This window comes from Abrus precatorius, unplaced genomic scaffold (assembly GCF_003935025.1).
Source record: "Abrus precatorius isolate BTA unplaced genomic scaffold, Abrus_2018 Scaffold5, whole genome shotgun sequence".
Classification (NCBI taxonomy): Eukaryota; Viridiplantae; Streptophyta; class Magnoliopsida; order Fabales; family Fabaceae; genus Abrus; species Abrus precatorius.
In genome coordinates this window covers 20620570-20634876 of record NW_020874395.1, presented here as the reverse complement: position 1 = coordinate 20634876, position 14307 = coordinate 20620570, and positions in this window count along the sequence as shown.

Sequence of the window (14307 nt, the reverse complement as noted above, 5' to 3'; positions counted from 1 at the left end):
ATAGGAAGATACCTTATTCTTCACCATTCCCACTTGACATTTGCATTTGGTATTTCATCATGCATGAAGACATATTTGGAAGCTTTGGATCTTTAGGAAGTAGTGGAAGAGAACTATGAAATTGTAGCAATTCCTACTAATCTCGCCTTGGCTAGATCAAAGTTCATAAGGAAAAGAAGACAAAGAGATCTAAAGACAAAATATTATTTGTTTGCTGTAGTTTCATTAACCATTTTTACCTAAATAATGTCTTTAAAGTATGGATGGAATAGGCCAGACCATTTAACATGAGCCTATGACTTAGCCTTTTTAAAGCCTAACTCGGCCTAACTTATTTAATTAAATAGGCTTAATTTAGGCATTTTAAAAAGTTTAATTAAATAGGCCAAACTTGTGCTTAAGAAAAAGCCTATTAGGCCTATTAGAATGACTTATTTAAAATTTATAAAGTTTATAATAATATATTAAATAATTTTATATAAAAATTATAGTATAATAGTATATTAAATCTCAATCATGGCATCAGAGTCTACATTTAGTGCTGGAAATAGAGTTATTGATGAATATCACTCTCATTTGAAGGAGGAGTCATTGAAGCATTAACTTGTGGTGGAGATTGACTTCATCAAAAGTATAATTTGACGAGAAAATCAAAGGTAATAACTTCTAAAAGTTTTTTAAAGAAATATTTGTAATTGCTATTTTTAAAATATTTTTATTCTAATAATATTTTTCTTTATTTTGAAGGTTAATGAATAACAAGAAGAAATCTTTTTAAAGATCTGATGACATATTTGTTGCTTCTCATTTACTATGAAAAAATATTATTATTTTATGCATTTTAGATTTTTGTTTGTTGCATTTGCTAATTTAGGTCTTAAACTTATTTAGTTATATTGTGTTTGTTAATTTATTGTGTAGGATTTATGTTACTAGATTTGCTTAATAATTATAAATTGATGTTTATTTTATTGTATTTTTTATGTGTTGTGATTTACTTATTTAAATTAAATATATAGTTTGAAAGTGATAAATAGGAATATGTAATTTTATTATACATATTCAAGGTGTTACATCATTTTTTAATAGTTTATTTGGATAGATATATGACTTTTAAAAATACATACATATTTAAATGGTTTAATACACTATTTATAAAGGTTTAATGACCTATTGAATGTTCCAATATGAAGTAGGCCATTAAAAAGGCTAATAGGTCAAATCAGGCTTTTAAAAATGCCAGGCTAAGTTTAATAAAAAGCCTATGACAGGTAATAGGTCAGGCTTAAGCTTCAAAATTATTAAACAGGCTAGCTTTATTTATGCAAAACCTAGCCTAACCTAACCTATTTTCATCCCTACTCTAAAGTAACAAAGGATAAGGTTATGTAAAGTCTGAATTTAAAGGAGATAAAAGAATTTGTAGAATGTAGGTGTTGAATTTGGTTCATGATTTTAAGCTGGAAAAGATGAAGGAAACTAAGACATTTAAGGAGTATTCTGAAAGACTTCTTAGCCAACTGAGTTAGGTTGTTGAGTTCTTCTTTGGTAGATTCGAGGATTGTTTACAAAATCCTTGTAATTGTACCTGAAAGATTAGAGGCTACCATCACCACCATAGAGAATACTAAGAACTTGTCCTAAATTACTCTAGTAGAGCCTTGAAGTGCCTTGCAAGCACAAAAGCAGTGGCACAAGAAGGAGCTATTGAAGAGGCCTTAGCAATCAAGCATCGAGATAACCAAAATAGGAGACAAAATATGACAACTTAAATCCTAGACTTGGCATACAATGAGCATACACATAAAATCATACAACACCCTTTATATCCTCAAAAGAGAGTTAACATATATAACATACAATAAGTTAAATCACTTAATCAACATCAAGCAAGAGAAATTTACTCTCATCTCTCTACTCTTTATCTAGGTACCTGTATTATTCTAAATCATACTAAAGAGTAATGTCACACACAAACATTTAATATATTCCAACTATAAGGAGAACCGTCATAATCCACCCAATCATTGTTGGGTTACATAAGCCTGAAATAACATACACATAATAAAAACTTTGTCCAATCATCAAGGGGAGCAAAAAGTGTACTAAATAACTATTACATTTCAAGGTAGGATACTATCATATAACCAAAATGAAACAAAATGCATCATCAACTCCCAAAAATAACCTCTCGGGTAATCCCAGACCCAAAACAAACAAGATTAAGAACATCAATTGAGAGGAGTGTACTCCTCTGAAGGGTCAGAATCATAAGAGGTAGACAAGGAAGCATTGGGGTTCAACAAATAGGTTAGGTAGGTCTCCATCTACATCCTCTAACTAGCCATAAGTAGGTGGCGATATGCGGGAGGGTGAAAAGGGAGTAGGTGGTGAAGGACTATGGTGGGAAGGTCCAACCTCGTCGGTGGGTAATGGTCTAAGTGACTGGGCAGGTGGATGGGCGAACAGAAGACTCCACCACGTTGATGTCCATCCATTCGGGCTCAGGAGGAGGTGAGGATTGTCGAGACAAACAAATGTTAGGGTCCCTATTAGGGTTGGAGTCAAGAGTGGGGATATTGGTGTCCATAGGGGTTGGTGTAGCTTTAGAGGGTATATTATAAGGGGAAAAGGTACAAAGGTGGCATGTAGAGGCAAGGAAAAGGTGATCCCAATAGGCAAGTTAGAAGTGCAACGGGTGTTACGCACATAATACAACTTAGAGAGAGTCAACCAGCAAGTGCACTAGTGTGGTTGTAGCAAGTTATAAAATTTAGAATCAATTTTTGAGTTCCAAATATTGTCCTTAAGGATTGCTTTCTTTTAAAGTATCATTTCACAAATTAATGACTAGTTGAACCATACAAATGATTGAAAGGTTTTGTATCATATGAAAATTGGAAATAACAAGTGCAGAAAAGTATAAATTTGTAATCATAAGAAAGCTATGAATTTTATATTGAAATGAGATTAATAGAATGGGTTAAGGAATTACTTCAGCAAATTCTGAATGACAATTTAATCATGTTTTGAACTCTTAAGTATTCTGATTAGTTGATAATCAATTTTTCTTAATTTTAACTAAAGGTCAATTCCTTGACTCAATGATCCTAATGTTCAACTTAACCACTCTATTTTCAACTGTCTGTGTCAAGACCCCTTTCTATAAGAAACTGAGAATATTATTTATACACCACTTACTTATTTAAGATGGATAAATAATGGAGAATAGAATATAAAATTCACTTTTCATTCAAAATAAGTAATGGAGAACAACATAATGTTACATTTAGTTCATAAAACTCAAAATACACAAAAATCATACTAATAACTCCCTGTTAATAGGGTCTCAAAATATAAGGAAAAGGACTTTGATGTAAAATTACTTGACTCCAGCCTTCTAAATACTTCTCCACTGGCCCCTCAGCCTATGAAGTAGAGACAACACCTGCTACATCTGCTCACATACCATCGTACGATCATCGCAGTACACACGCACACAACAACATAGACAGAAATGCAAGGGTGAGCTTACAAAAGAAAAAAAAATCATATATATAGAGTAAAATATTACTCATAACAACAGTCTCATGCATTCCCAGCTCATCTAATGCACAACATGAAAACAGTTCTAACTGTTTCATAATCTAAGTAATTCAGAAGGAACCGAGCCAGTCTGGGAGTGACCTATTTCAGTATCTGAATCTAGACAGCACAGCACAACACAACTCAACATGCTTTATCATTACACGTCTACCCACCTAAACATGTAACTTAGTGCTATAATGAAGTAAGACATATATCTCAGTATGATACAGCACAGACAAAATCACATTCTTAATAGTTCAGCTAAATAATTCACAATATTTCAGCCAAATCTCAGCATTTTAAATCAATTATAGTAGTTACAGCATAGAAAATAACTTTTATTCAAGAGATCTAACAAAATCATCTCAAAATTTTTTGTAATAGCATACCAAATCGTTTTAAACATCGTTTAATAGTTAAAGTAAGCTCTCCTTACCTTAGAAAAGATATTCATACCAAATCTACTGAATATTCCTTATTTTAAGGCAGGATTCACTGAAGATTTAGCTTTATAACGAAGTTTCTCCTAAGATATCAACTATCTATAAGAAAGAGAAGAAGAAAAACGAATGGTAAATTTAACTTCAATTTTATAGAAACTTACTTCAGATCCTTTAGAACAGACGTAGAATCTCAGATCTAGTGAGAAAGCTAAGTTTAGGAGGGTTTAGTATGAGAGAAAATGATGGTATATGGCCTTGGGTCTCTTTAGAACCTTTGAGAAGGGTAAAAAAATGACAATTTTGTGCAAGACCTCCTTTTTATAGGCAAAATTTCAAAAAAATTTAAGGAACTGTTCACGCCGACTTTACTGTTCACTTTTTTTTTTATATAAATAATTTCAAACTCCATCTAAATCTATTCTAATACCAAATAATCCTTCAATTAACATTTAACAAGTACAAAAAATTACATATCACTCGATAATAAATTACAGGGCTGACAATTCTCCCCTTGAAAATAAATTTGTCTTAAAAAATTTCATCCCTCAGATAAAAGATGAGGATACAACGCATTACACATTCCTACTTAATGCATCAGCTACCACATTAGCTTTTCCTGGATGGTATTGGAGTTGAAAATTATAATCCTTAAGGAACTCTATCCAACGTCTCTGCCTCATATTTAACTCTCGCTGATCAAACAAATACTTCAGACTCTTGTGATCATTATACATATCAAACCGGTCTCCATAAAGATAGTGTCGCCACACCTTTAGGGCAAGACTACAACAACTAACCCAAGGTCATAGGTCAGGTAATTTTGCTCATGAGTTCGCAACTGGCGAGACGTAAAAGCTATCACCCTTTTATCTTGCAATAACACACACCTTAATCCTTGATGCCAAGCATCACAATACACCTCGAATGGTCGGCTAGTATTAGGGAGAATTAACATCGACGAGGTAGTTAATATCTGCTTCAACTCATTAAAATTTGCTCACATTTCTCAATCAATACAAAGGGTTGATCATGGCGAGTTAACTATGTCAATGGTGCAGCTATCTTTGCAAATTCCTCTATAAATCTCTGGTAATAACTTGCTAGGCCCACAAAACTTTGAATCTCTGTGGAATGATGAGGACATGACCATGAGTAAGGGCAAGGATCCACTTGAAGGATATGGAGGACCTATGATAAGGGCTAGAGCAAGGAAAGCAAAGGAAGCTCTTCAACACGTGCTATCCATATTAATTGAATACAAGCCCAAAATTCAAGGAGAAAAGACCAAAGTTGTGAATTGCATCATGACCCAAAAGGAGGAGGACTAACGTGCCAATTTGCTTCAGTTTTTAAATGTTTAGTTTTTTTTAAATAATTGTCGAATCCTTTGTAAAGTTGGCTGACCAAATTATGTTTTGGGTTAATCAACTAATGGGCTTTATTTTGGTTTTATTTCAAGTTGTATTAAGGGCCCAATTGGCAACTTAGGCATCAACCTTTAGGAGACTAAAAAGGCGCATATCTGGTGGCTTTTGGGTGACTTTTGGTTGCAACAATTTCAGTTACAATCAGCCATTAAGTAGTTTTCATTTCCTAGGATAGTGGATCATTACTAACTTAGTGGATTCCCTAGGTTAGTGGATCATTATTAGCTTAAGTGAAATTTATTTTCCTTTATTGAAACCTTTGTAATTCTGATGGTAAAGCTTCTATATAAGCTGAACCATTCTTATCAATAAGACAAGTTAAGTTTTATTCAGAAATATTAGAGTTTATCTCTTTTATCTTAGTGAGAGTGATTCTCCTAAGTTCTTGAGTGATTCAAGAACACTTGGCTGTATCAAAGGACTTTCACTTTCCTTTGTGTGTTGCCTTCCTTGGAAAGAGTGATTCTTTCCTTTCACCATTCGTTCTTTACCAAAATTCCAAAAAATTCAATTTTGCCCATAATTTCTCATAGTCACAACTCTCAGTCTACTCACCCAAATTCAATGATTCTTGAGCCTAAATTGAAGTTCAGAACGAGAACTTTCACCTCGTTTTGGAATCAACTTAATTGGAGTTCTATAACTCGAGATATCGTCGTTTCTAAAATTCTGTCCAGCCACCACCAAACCACATCCTAGGCCATATAGAACTCCAATTGAGGTGATCCCAAAACGAGGTGAAAGTTCTTGTTTTGAACTTCAATTTAGGCTCAAGAATCACTCAATTTAGGCGAGTAGAACGAGAGTTATGACTACAAGAAATTCTAGGCAAAACTAAATTTTCTGGAATTTTGGTAAAGAACGAATGGTGAAAGGAAAGAATCACTCTTTCCAAGGAAGGCAACACACAAAGGGAAGTGAAAGTCCTTTGATACAACCAAGGTGTTCTTGAATCACTCAAGAACTTAGGAGAATCACTCTCACTAAGATAAAAGAGATAAACTCTAATATTTCTGAATAAAACTCAACTTGTCTTATTGATAAGAATGGTTCAACTTATATAGAAACTTTACCATCAGAATTACAAAGGTTTCAATACATTCCACTTAAACTAATAATGATCCACTAACCTAGGGAAATGAAAACTACTTAATGGCTTATTGTAACTGAAATTGTGGCAACCAAAAGTCACCCAAAAGCCACCAGATATGTGCCTTCTTGGTCTCCCAAAGGCTGATGCCTAAGTTGCCAATTGGGCCCTTATTACAACTTGAAATAAAACCAAACTAAAGCCCATTAATTGATTAACCCAAAACATAATTTGGTCAGCCAACTTTAGAAAGGATTGGACCATTATTTAAAACAAACTAAACACTTAAAAACTAAAGCAAAGTGGCGCATTAGTCTTCCTCCATTTGGGCCATGATGCAGTTCACAACCTTGGTCTTTTCTTCTTGAAACTTGGGCTTGTATTTAATTAATATAGACAGCACTTGTTGAAGAGCTTCATTTGCTTTCCTTGCTCTAGCCCTTGTCATAGGTCCTCTAAGTCCTTCAAGTGGATCCTTGCCCTTGCTTATGGTCATGTCCTCATCATTGTCTTCGGCCTTTCCCACTGCAACATTGCTTGAACTTTGGAATGATCAACTACAATTCCCTTAGCTGAAATAACATGGCCAAGGAACATCACTTTCTCTAGCCAAAACTCGCACTTAGACAATTTAGCATACAACCGTTTCTCCTTCAAAATACCTAATACAGTCCTCAAATGCTCTACATGTTCGTCTGGAGAACTAGAATAAACCAAGATATCATCAATGAAGACTACCACAAACCAATCCAGAAAAGGTCTAAAGATCCAGTTCATGTAGTCCATAAACACTGCCAAGACTCCGAAAGACATCATTATATACTAGTAATGACCATATCTAGTGCAGAATGCTGTCTTTCGGATATCTTCATCCTTTACTCAGATTTGATGTTACTCAGACTTCAAATCAATCTTAGAGAATACTTTAGTGCCTCTTAACTAGTCCATCAAATCATCAATCTGTGGCAATGGGTACTTATTCTTGATTGTCAACTTATTCAGCTTACGAAAATCAAGACACAACCTAGAACTCTCGTCCTTCTTTCTCACTAAGATAATTGGTGCTCCCCAAGTTGATACGCTCGGCCTAATCATTTGCTTCTGCATTAGATCCTCAATCTGCTCCTTCAGTTCCATTAACTCTTTCGCTGCCATTCTATAAGGTGCTATAGACACTAGCTCAGCTCCAGGAATCAAGTCTATAGCACCTCTCTATGCGAAAGTATTCTAGGAATATCCTCTGGAAAGATCTTAGAGAATTCCCATACTACTGGTATTGACTGCAAATTCTACTCATTCTCTGCATTCATAATGGTCGAAAGAACATAACAAGAGACCCCTTCACTCAAGGATGCTTCTACTTGACGAGTAGAAGTCAGCTCAACACAGCCCTGCTGCTTAGGAAAAATCAGACACCTCCGCCCACAATCAATTAGTACACGATTGGCAATCAGTCAATCCATCCCTAGGATTACATCCAGTCATGACATTAGGATACAAATAAGATTTACTTTGTACCTTCGTCCCTCAACTATTATGGGACACCTAACACAAATTGTCAAAGTTTTGATCAAACTCAGAGTAGGTGTCGATACTACTAATTCACATCCTAGATCGCTCACTGGCAATGAGATTCGTCGCTTGGGCTGCCTCTGATGTAGAAGTAGTGAATACATGTCCCTCTGCTCTTAGTCTGGTTGTCGTTAAGGCTCTGGCTACTTTAGGCCTCACAGAATGCAAGGCACTAACAGAAGATGAGGCTACCCCACTAGGTGTAGGACAGTCTCTAGCAAGGTGCCCAGGCTGCTAGCGTGAAAAGAAAACTCTAACATCAGCCTGTGGGCACTGGTTTAGGTAATGCGGTCCACCACACCTAAAGCACCTAACAGTCTCCGGCGCTGTGGCTCAAGGGGCTGAGGTAGCTGCTCCCTAGGCTGAAGTGTAGAAGTAGCAGTCCCCAGCGGCACCAGGGTCGATGTTGCCGATCCTTTCGACAGAAATGGTCGAGACTGCTACTGTTGAGATGGTCGACTATAAGGGCCCTTCTTAGCATCCTTGCCTCCATTAACATAATTGCTAGGGGCTCTATTGGATGGAGCCTTTCCAACTCCACCAGTGTCTTCAACAATTAGGCTCTTAATAATGGTGGCTTGGTCCACCAAATCAGCAAATTTTGTAATCCTCAACGGAATCAAAATCCTCTTTATATCAGATCTCAAGCCATCAGCAAACCTCTCACATTTCCATTCATCTGAGGTTGGGTGAGAATAAAACCTATACAACTGCTCGAACTGTATAGCATACTCATAAACTGATGAGCTCCCTTGCGTCAAGCTTAGGAACTCTTGCTCTCTAGCAGCACGAACATTGGTAGGGAAAAACTTCCCTAGAAAACTATTTTTTAATATAATTAAAGTGATAACTTGACCTCAGGCCTCTAGCATAGTACGGGCTCCATGCCATCACATCTCAGCATTCCCGTCAGCATATAAGCAGCATAAAGGACCTTCCTATTGATAAATCCACATTTTACCACATTTTTAGCATAGTTTTTGTTAATAAATAAGATGTTAAATACTAAATAAACTTAAAAATACCATAAAAATTACATTGATATTCATAATTATGTAATTAGTTTGGAATTTTGGATTTTATTTTAATTCTGGAGAAATTTAACTTAAAAAGAATTAATTTTTGTGTAGAAGCTTGAGCTGAGACTTTGAAGTTGATATTGATGTGAAGAAGTAGAAGAATTGAGCTTAAAAGATCAAGAATCAAGTGATAAGTGCTGGGCGTAGCCACTTTGGGTGCATAGAGTTAACACTTTGAAGAAGAAAATCCATGAAGATCAATGTTGTTCGCAATCTAACATTAGCAAGTGCACTAGGATTGCAGCAAGTAATGAGTAAATTTAAGATCCAAATATCGTCTTCACAGGAAATTTAGGTTTCAAGTACCACTTCACAAAATTATAACCATTTGAGCCATACAAATTTGAAAGGAGAGTTGTAACATACAAAAGCAATAAACCAAAACAATTAATAGTAAAGAAAAACATGCAGAAAACAGATCAATGAATGCAATGTGAGATTAGAAATGGATTGAAAGGTAGTTAGGAATTTACTTCATAAGAATGTCAATATTAATTCAATTATGCTTCTGAAAATTCAAAAACTTGATTAATTGACAATCAGTTTCGCATATCAATAGCCAAAGGTTAATCCTTTAACTCATTGACCCTAACAAGCAACTAAACCACCCTAATCCCTTAGGTGAAGTTCAATTTCAAGTTGCATTAAGACTTAGAACCTTAAGATTGCAGAATTAGGTCCCCTTATCCCTAAGAAATTCCTAAATTTTGATTGCAAACTCAGATTAGAGATTCAAATCCAACTTCCATTGGTAAATGTTCCTCTTTGATGAACCATATGAATTTCCATTCATAGATTGAAAGAAAAGTAGAATTCACAATTCAATTAATCTAAGAACTCAAAATTCAGAAGCAAGAATCAAATCAATACATCAATTCGAGTATCATAAACCCGTAACTACAAGAAAACTACTCAAACATGGGAGAAGAGAAAGAGAAAGAAGAAGAAGAAGAAGAAGAAGAAAAACTCCAAGAAGCTATAGCAGGAAGCTCCAATCCGATTCCTCTTTGTGGAAGCTTCAAGACTTGACCCCAATCTTCTCTCTCAATCTCTCTCAACGAGATCTAACAAAAAAATGGAAAAATAAAACTGCACTCCGAAAAATCTGCATGTTTCTGTTATTTATAGAATTTCTCAGATTTGCGCGTTATCACTTTTATGAAAAATAGTAGCCACGCAGAAGGTTTATGGTTGCGCGTTAACACTTTTATAAGAAAAAGTGACCACGCGCAACTTTTCTGATATTGAAGGCTCTCTGGAACTATCACTCTTGCTGATAAAAGTGACTACGCAGAGTTCAAGTGGTTGCGCGTGATCACTCTTATGAATAAAAGTGATTACGCGCAACTCGCCAGGTTGAAGGCTCTCTGGAACGCTCACTTTTACTGATAAAAGTGATAACGCCCAGGCTTTCTTCTTCTTTGAACTCTGGAGTGATCACTTTTACTGACAATAGTGATCACGCTCAGTCTGCACTTTCTTGGTCTTGTGTTTTTGGAGTCCAGACTTGCTTCTTTCTTCTTCCTTGTCTTCAAGCCTCCATTTCCATGATCCTTGCTCAATTTATTCCTTCAAAAACAAGATTAAAAACTTAATTTCTAAGCAAAATTTCTACAATTGCTAAAAGAACTACATATGTAAACAAACTTCAATTCCTTATTCTTTTTTTTTCTGAGTTTTTCTGCTTTCTTCATATATTTTTCTTATTAATTGTGTTAGAATTATGCTAAAATATCAGTAAAAATATGGATTCATCAATCAAGTGTGTAGCAACTCTAAGTACTAAAAGTGAAAACTCCAGCAACAGAATTCATGAAGGGTCTACGCGTAAACACTCTTTCTGCTGAGAGTAGCTACACCCAAGGCTAATTTAGCCATACACCTTGCACGTAAACACTTTCACTCTGAGAGTAGCAATGCGCAAAAACACTCTGGCTATTGAGAGTAGCCACACACAAGGCAAAATTTCACAGAAAAGATATAGGGTTACCACCCATTAAAAAGATCTTCAAGAAGGACCAAAGAATTGGATCTCAAAGAGGTAGACTAGCCACGTTTTGACTTGATATATGCTTCAAATCACGTATTCCAACAAAAAGAAAGAAGAAAATTGCAAATGGAAAGCAAAAGGGAGAAAGTGTTGATGTAGCACCACTTCAAAGGATTGAAGATAAGCCAAGTTTGCACTCACCACATGGAAGAATCCATGATAGGAGTAGTGTTCTGAATTTTCTAAAGAGAAAGTTCAGAGAAAAACTTAACTCACAAGGGAGGAGAAAAATGCACAATGCATCAAATGAATCTAAGATCTGAAAATTATAAATGAGCTTAGCCTATATATAGGCAAGCTATCTCAAAGCCCCAAATGGTCTCTAATGGGCCTCAAAACAAAGAAAAGAAAGAGGATGGGGATTTGGGCTGAATACATGCCCGGAAACATACCTCAATACAAGCCCAAACAAAAATATAAAAGACTCCACCCGAAAGCCCAATGGGCTTCCTAGGCCCATGGCCAAAATACAAGGCCCAAAATAAACTATTTTAAACATGAACAAAGCCAATACAAAAGTATATACATGTGTGATCCTCTGGCTCCTAGGATGGGCTTCTTGGGCCCATGGCCAAAATACAAGGCCCAAAACAAACTATTCTAAACATGAACAAAGCCAGTACAAAAGTATATACATGTTTGATCCTCTGGCTCCTAGGATCACATCACTGCTACTCCACTCAACTGGTCCATCAAGTCGTCGATTCTTAGAAGAGGATATTTGTTCTTAATCGTCACCTTGTTTAGCTGTCGGTAATTCACACACATTCTCATGCTCTCATCTTTCTTTTTCACCAAGAGTACTGGTCTCCCCATAGTGACATACTTGGTCTCACAAACCGCTTTTGCAATATGTCTTCCATTAGCTTCTTAATCTCTGCCAACTCCATCGGTGACATCCTATATGGTGCCACAGAAATTGGGCTTGCTCCTGGAATGGGGTCAATAGCGAACTTTATTTCTCTCTCAGGTGGCAATTCAGAAACCTCTTCAAGAAAAACTTCCAAGAGGTCCCTCACCACCGAGATGTACTCCAGTTTCATTATACTTTCAGCCTCTAGCAAGAACATGACCATAAAGGCCTTAGCATTTACTGTGTTCTCCCATACACCTTGACTCAGAAGCCTAAGAATTTCTGTCATTGACGCACCAAAAATCTACGTCTTTTCTTTGCAGTCCAACAAAACATGGTTGGCAGCTAGCCAATCCATTTTCAAAATTACATCCAATTGGGAAAGAGGCAAACAAATCAAGTCTACCTCAAATTCCCTACCATGCACCATTATTGAACATCCCAGACACGCCCACGACATCATAATCGGCTTACCTGTAGGGGTACTCACCATAACACTACATGGAAATTTAGTCACATACAAACCCAGACTCTTCACACATTCCACAGAAACAAAAGAGGCGTAGAACCCAAGTCAAATAACACATCCAATAATCTTTCTTTAATAGTGCATTTACCTCTTATCAGTTCCTTAGACTGTGAAGCTTCTGCCACACTAATGGCAAAGACTCTCCCACGAATACTCGGCTTCGACCCCATGCTTGGCCCCAAGCTCCCTCTTGATTCAGGCCTCTAGGTTGTGCTTGTACTACTGCTCTGCTTGGCATCTCAGCACACATTAGCAGTGTGCCCCAACTTCCCGTAATTACCACAATTGGTCTGTGGTTGTGGGCAATCTCTCAGCATATGTGGCCCTCCACACCTGAAGCACTTGATCGACCCTCTGAAAAAGTCTGAACCTGAATCACTCTCACTGCTCCTCTCCTGTGATGAAGTCCCTTTGGATTGTGAATGACTGGAGCTCGAATACAACCCCTTAGAGAATATAGGGAGACTTCTGTCTTGTCCCATTGGACCACTCCCCCTACTGTCCACAGTCTTCCCCTTTGAGTTAGCTTCAAAGATTCTACACTTGCTCACCAAAGTGGGCAAGCTGGTCAGCTGAAACACGTTGACTACAACACGGATCTCTAGCCTCAACCCATGCTTAAACTGAGCACACAAGTCCTCCTCCCCATCCTCATGTTGGTAGTGAGGCCAATACTTCATTAACTCTTGAAATTTTGCAGTATACTCCCTCACCGTCATGTTTCCTTGCTTTAGTTCAAGGAAATCTCGAGTCTTCTGCTTCTTCAAGTCCCGAGAAAAGTAGTTCCCCAGGAAGCTTGCCTTAAATGCTTCCCATTGGATATAGCCACCCTTCTATGGCAACGTCTGGCTGGCAAACCTCCACCAGTCTTTAGCCTCCCCATATAACATGTAGGTGGCGTAGTTCACCTTGTGCTCTTCCCTGCATCCCATGGCATGGAAGATCTTTTCTACATCAGCCAACCACCTCTAGGCTCACTCAGGGTCAAACTTGCCCTTAAACTTAGGAGGATTATGCCTAGTGAAGGCAGACAATCCTCAGTACTGACCCAGCTCCACGTCTTGGTTGTGCACCAAGGCTTCCAGAACTTGGGTCATTCGCTCTAAGAGGTCATTGGTGACTCCAACTCCTCTACTTTTACTAGCTATTTCTAATCTAATCTAACAACAATTTAGTAAACCACATTTCAATATATTAGATCAATAACAATATTTATATCTTAGGTAATCAAAACATATCAACACTCAACTTGCACGCTTCAGCCCAATACCCCAGTCTGGTTTGGATGAACTGCTCTGATACCAAAATTGTAACACCTTAAATTTAATTTCTAAAATAAATAAATTTCTCAATAAGTAGGAATAAATAAAAATTTCTTTCCATTAGTTCCCAATACATGATTTCAATAAAGTCTTTCAAAATAAGGATGGATTAAAATTTAATTACATCAGAGTTCTCAAAATAAATTTCCAAGTCTTATAGTAGTTTCATCCATCCCTTCACTAAGTCTGGTGTTGATCGTCTTAGTCACCTGAAAAATAAATATAAGGGTGAGTACTCTACACTATCACACATAAGCACAGAGACTCACCTTATGCACTATACATTTTTCTAACATTATTCAAATCACACGTCAAGTAGATGTAAAATAATACATTTCTATTTCAATTCACGAA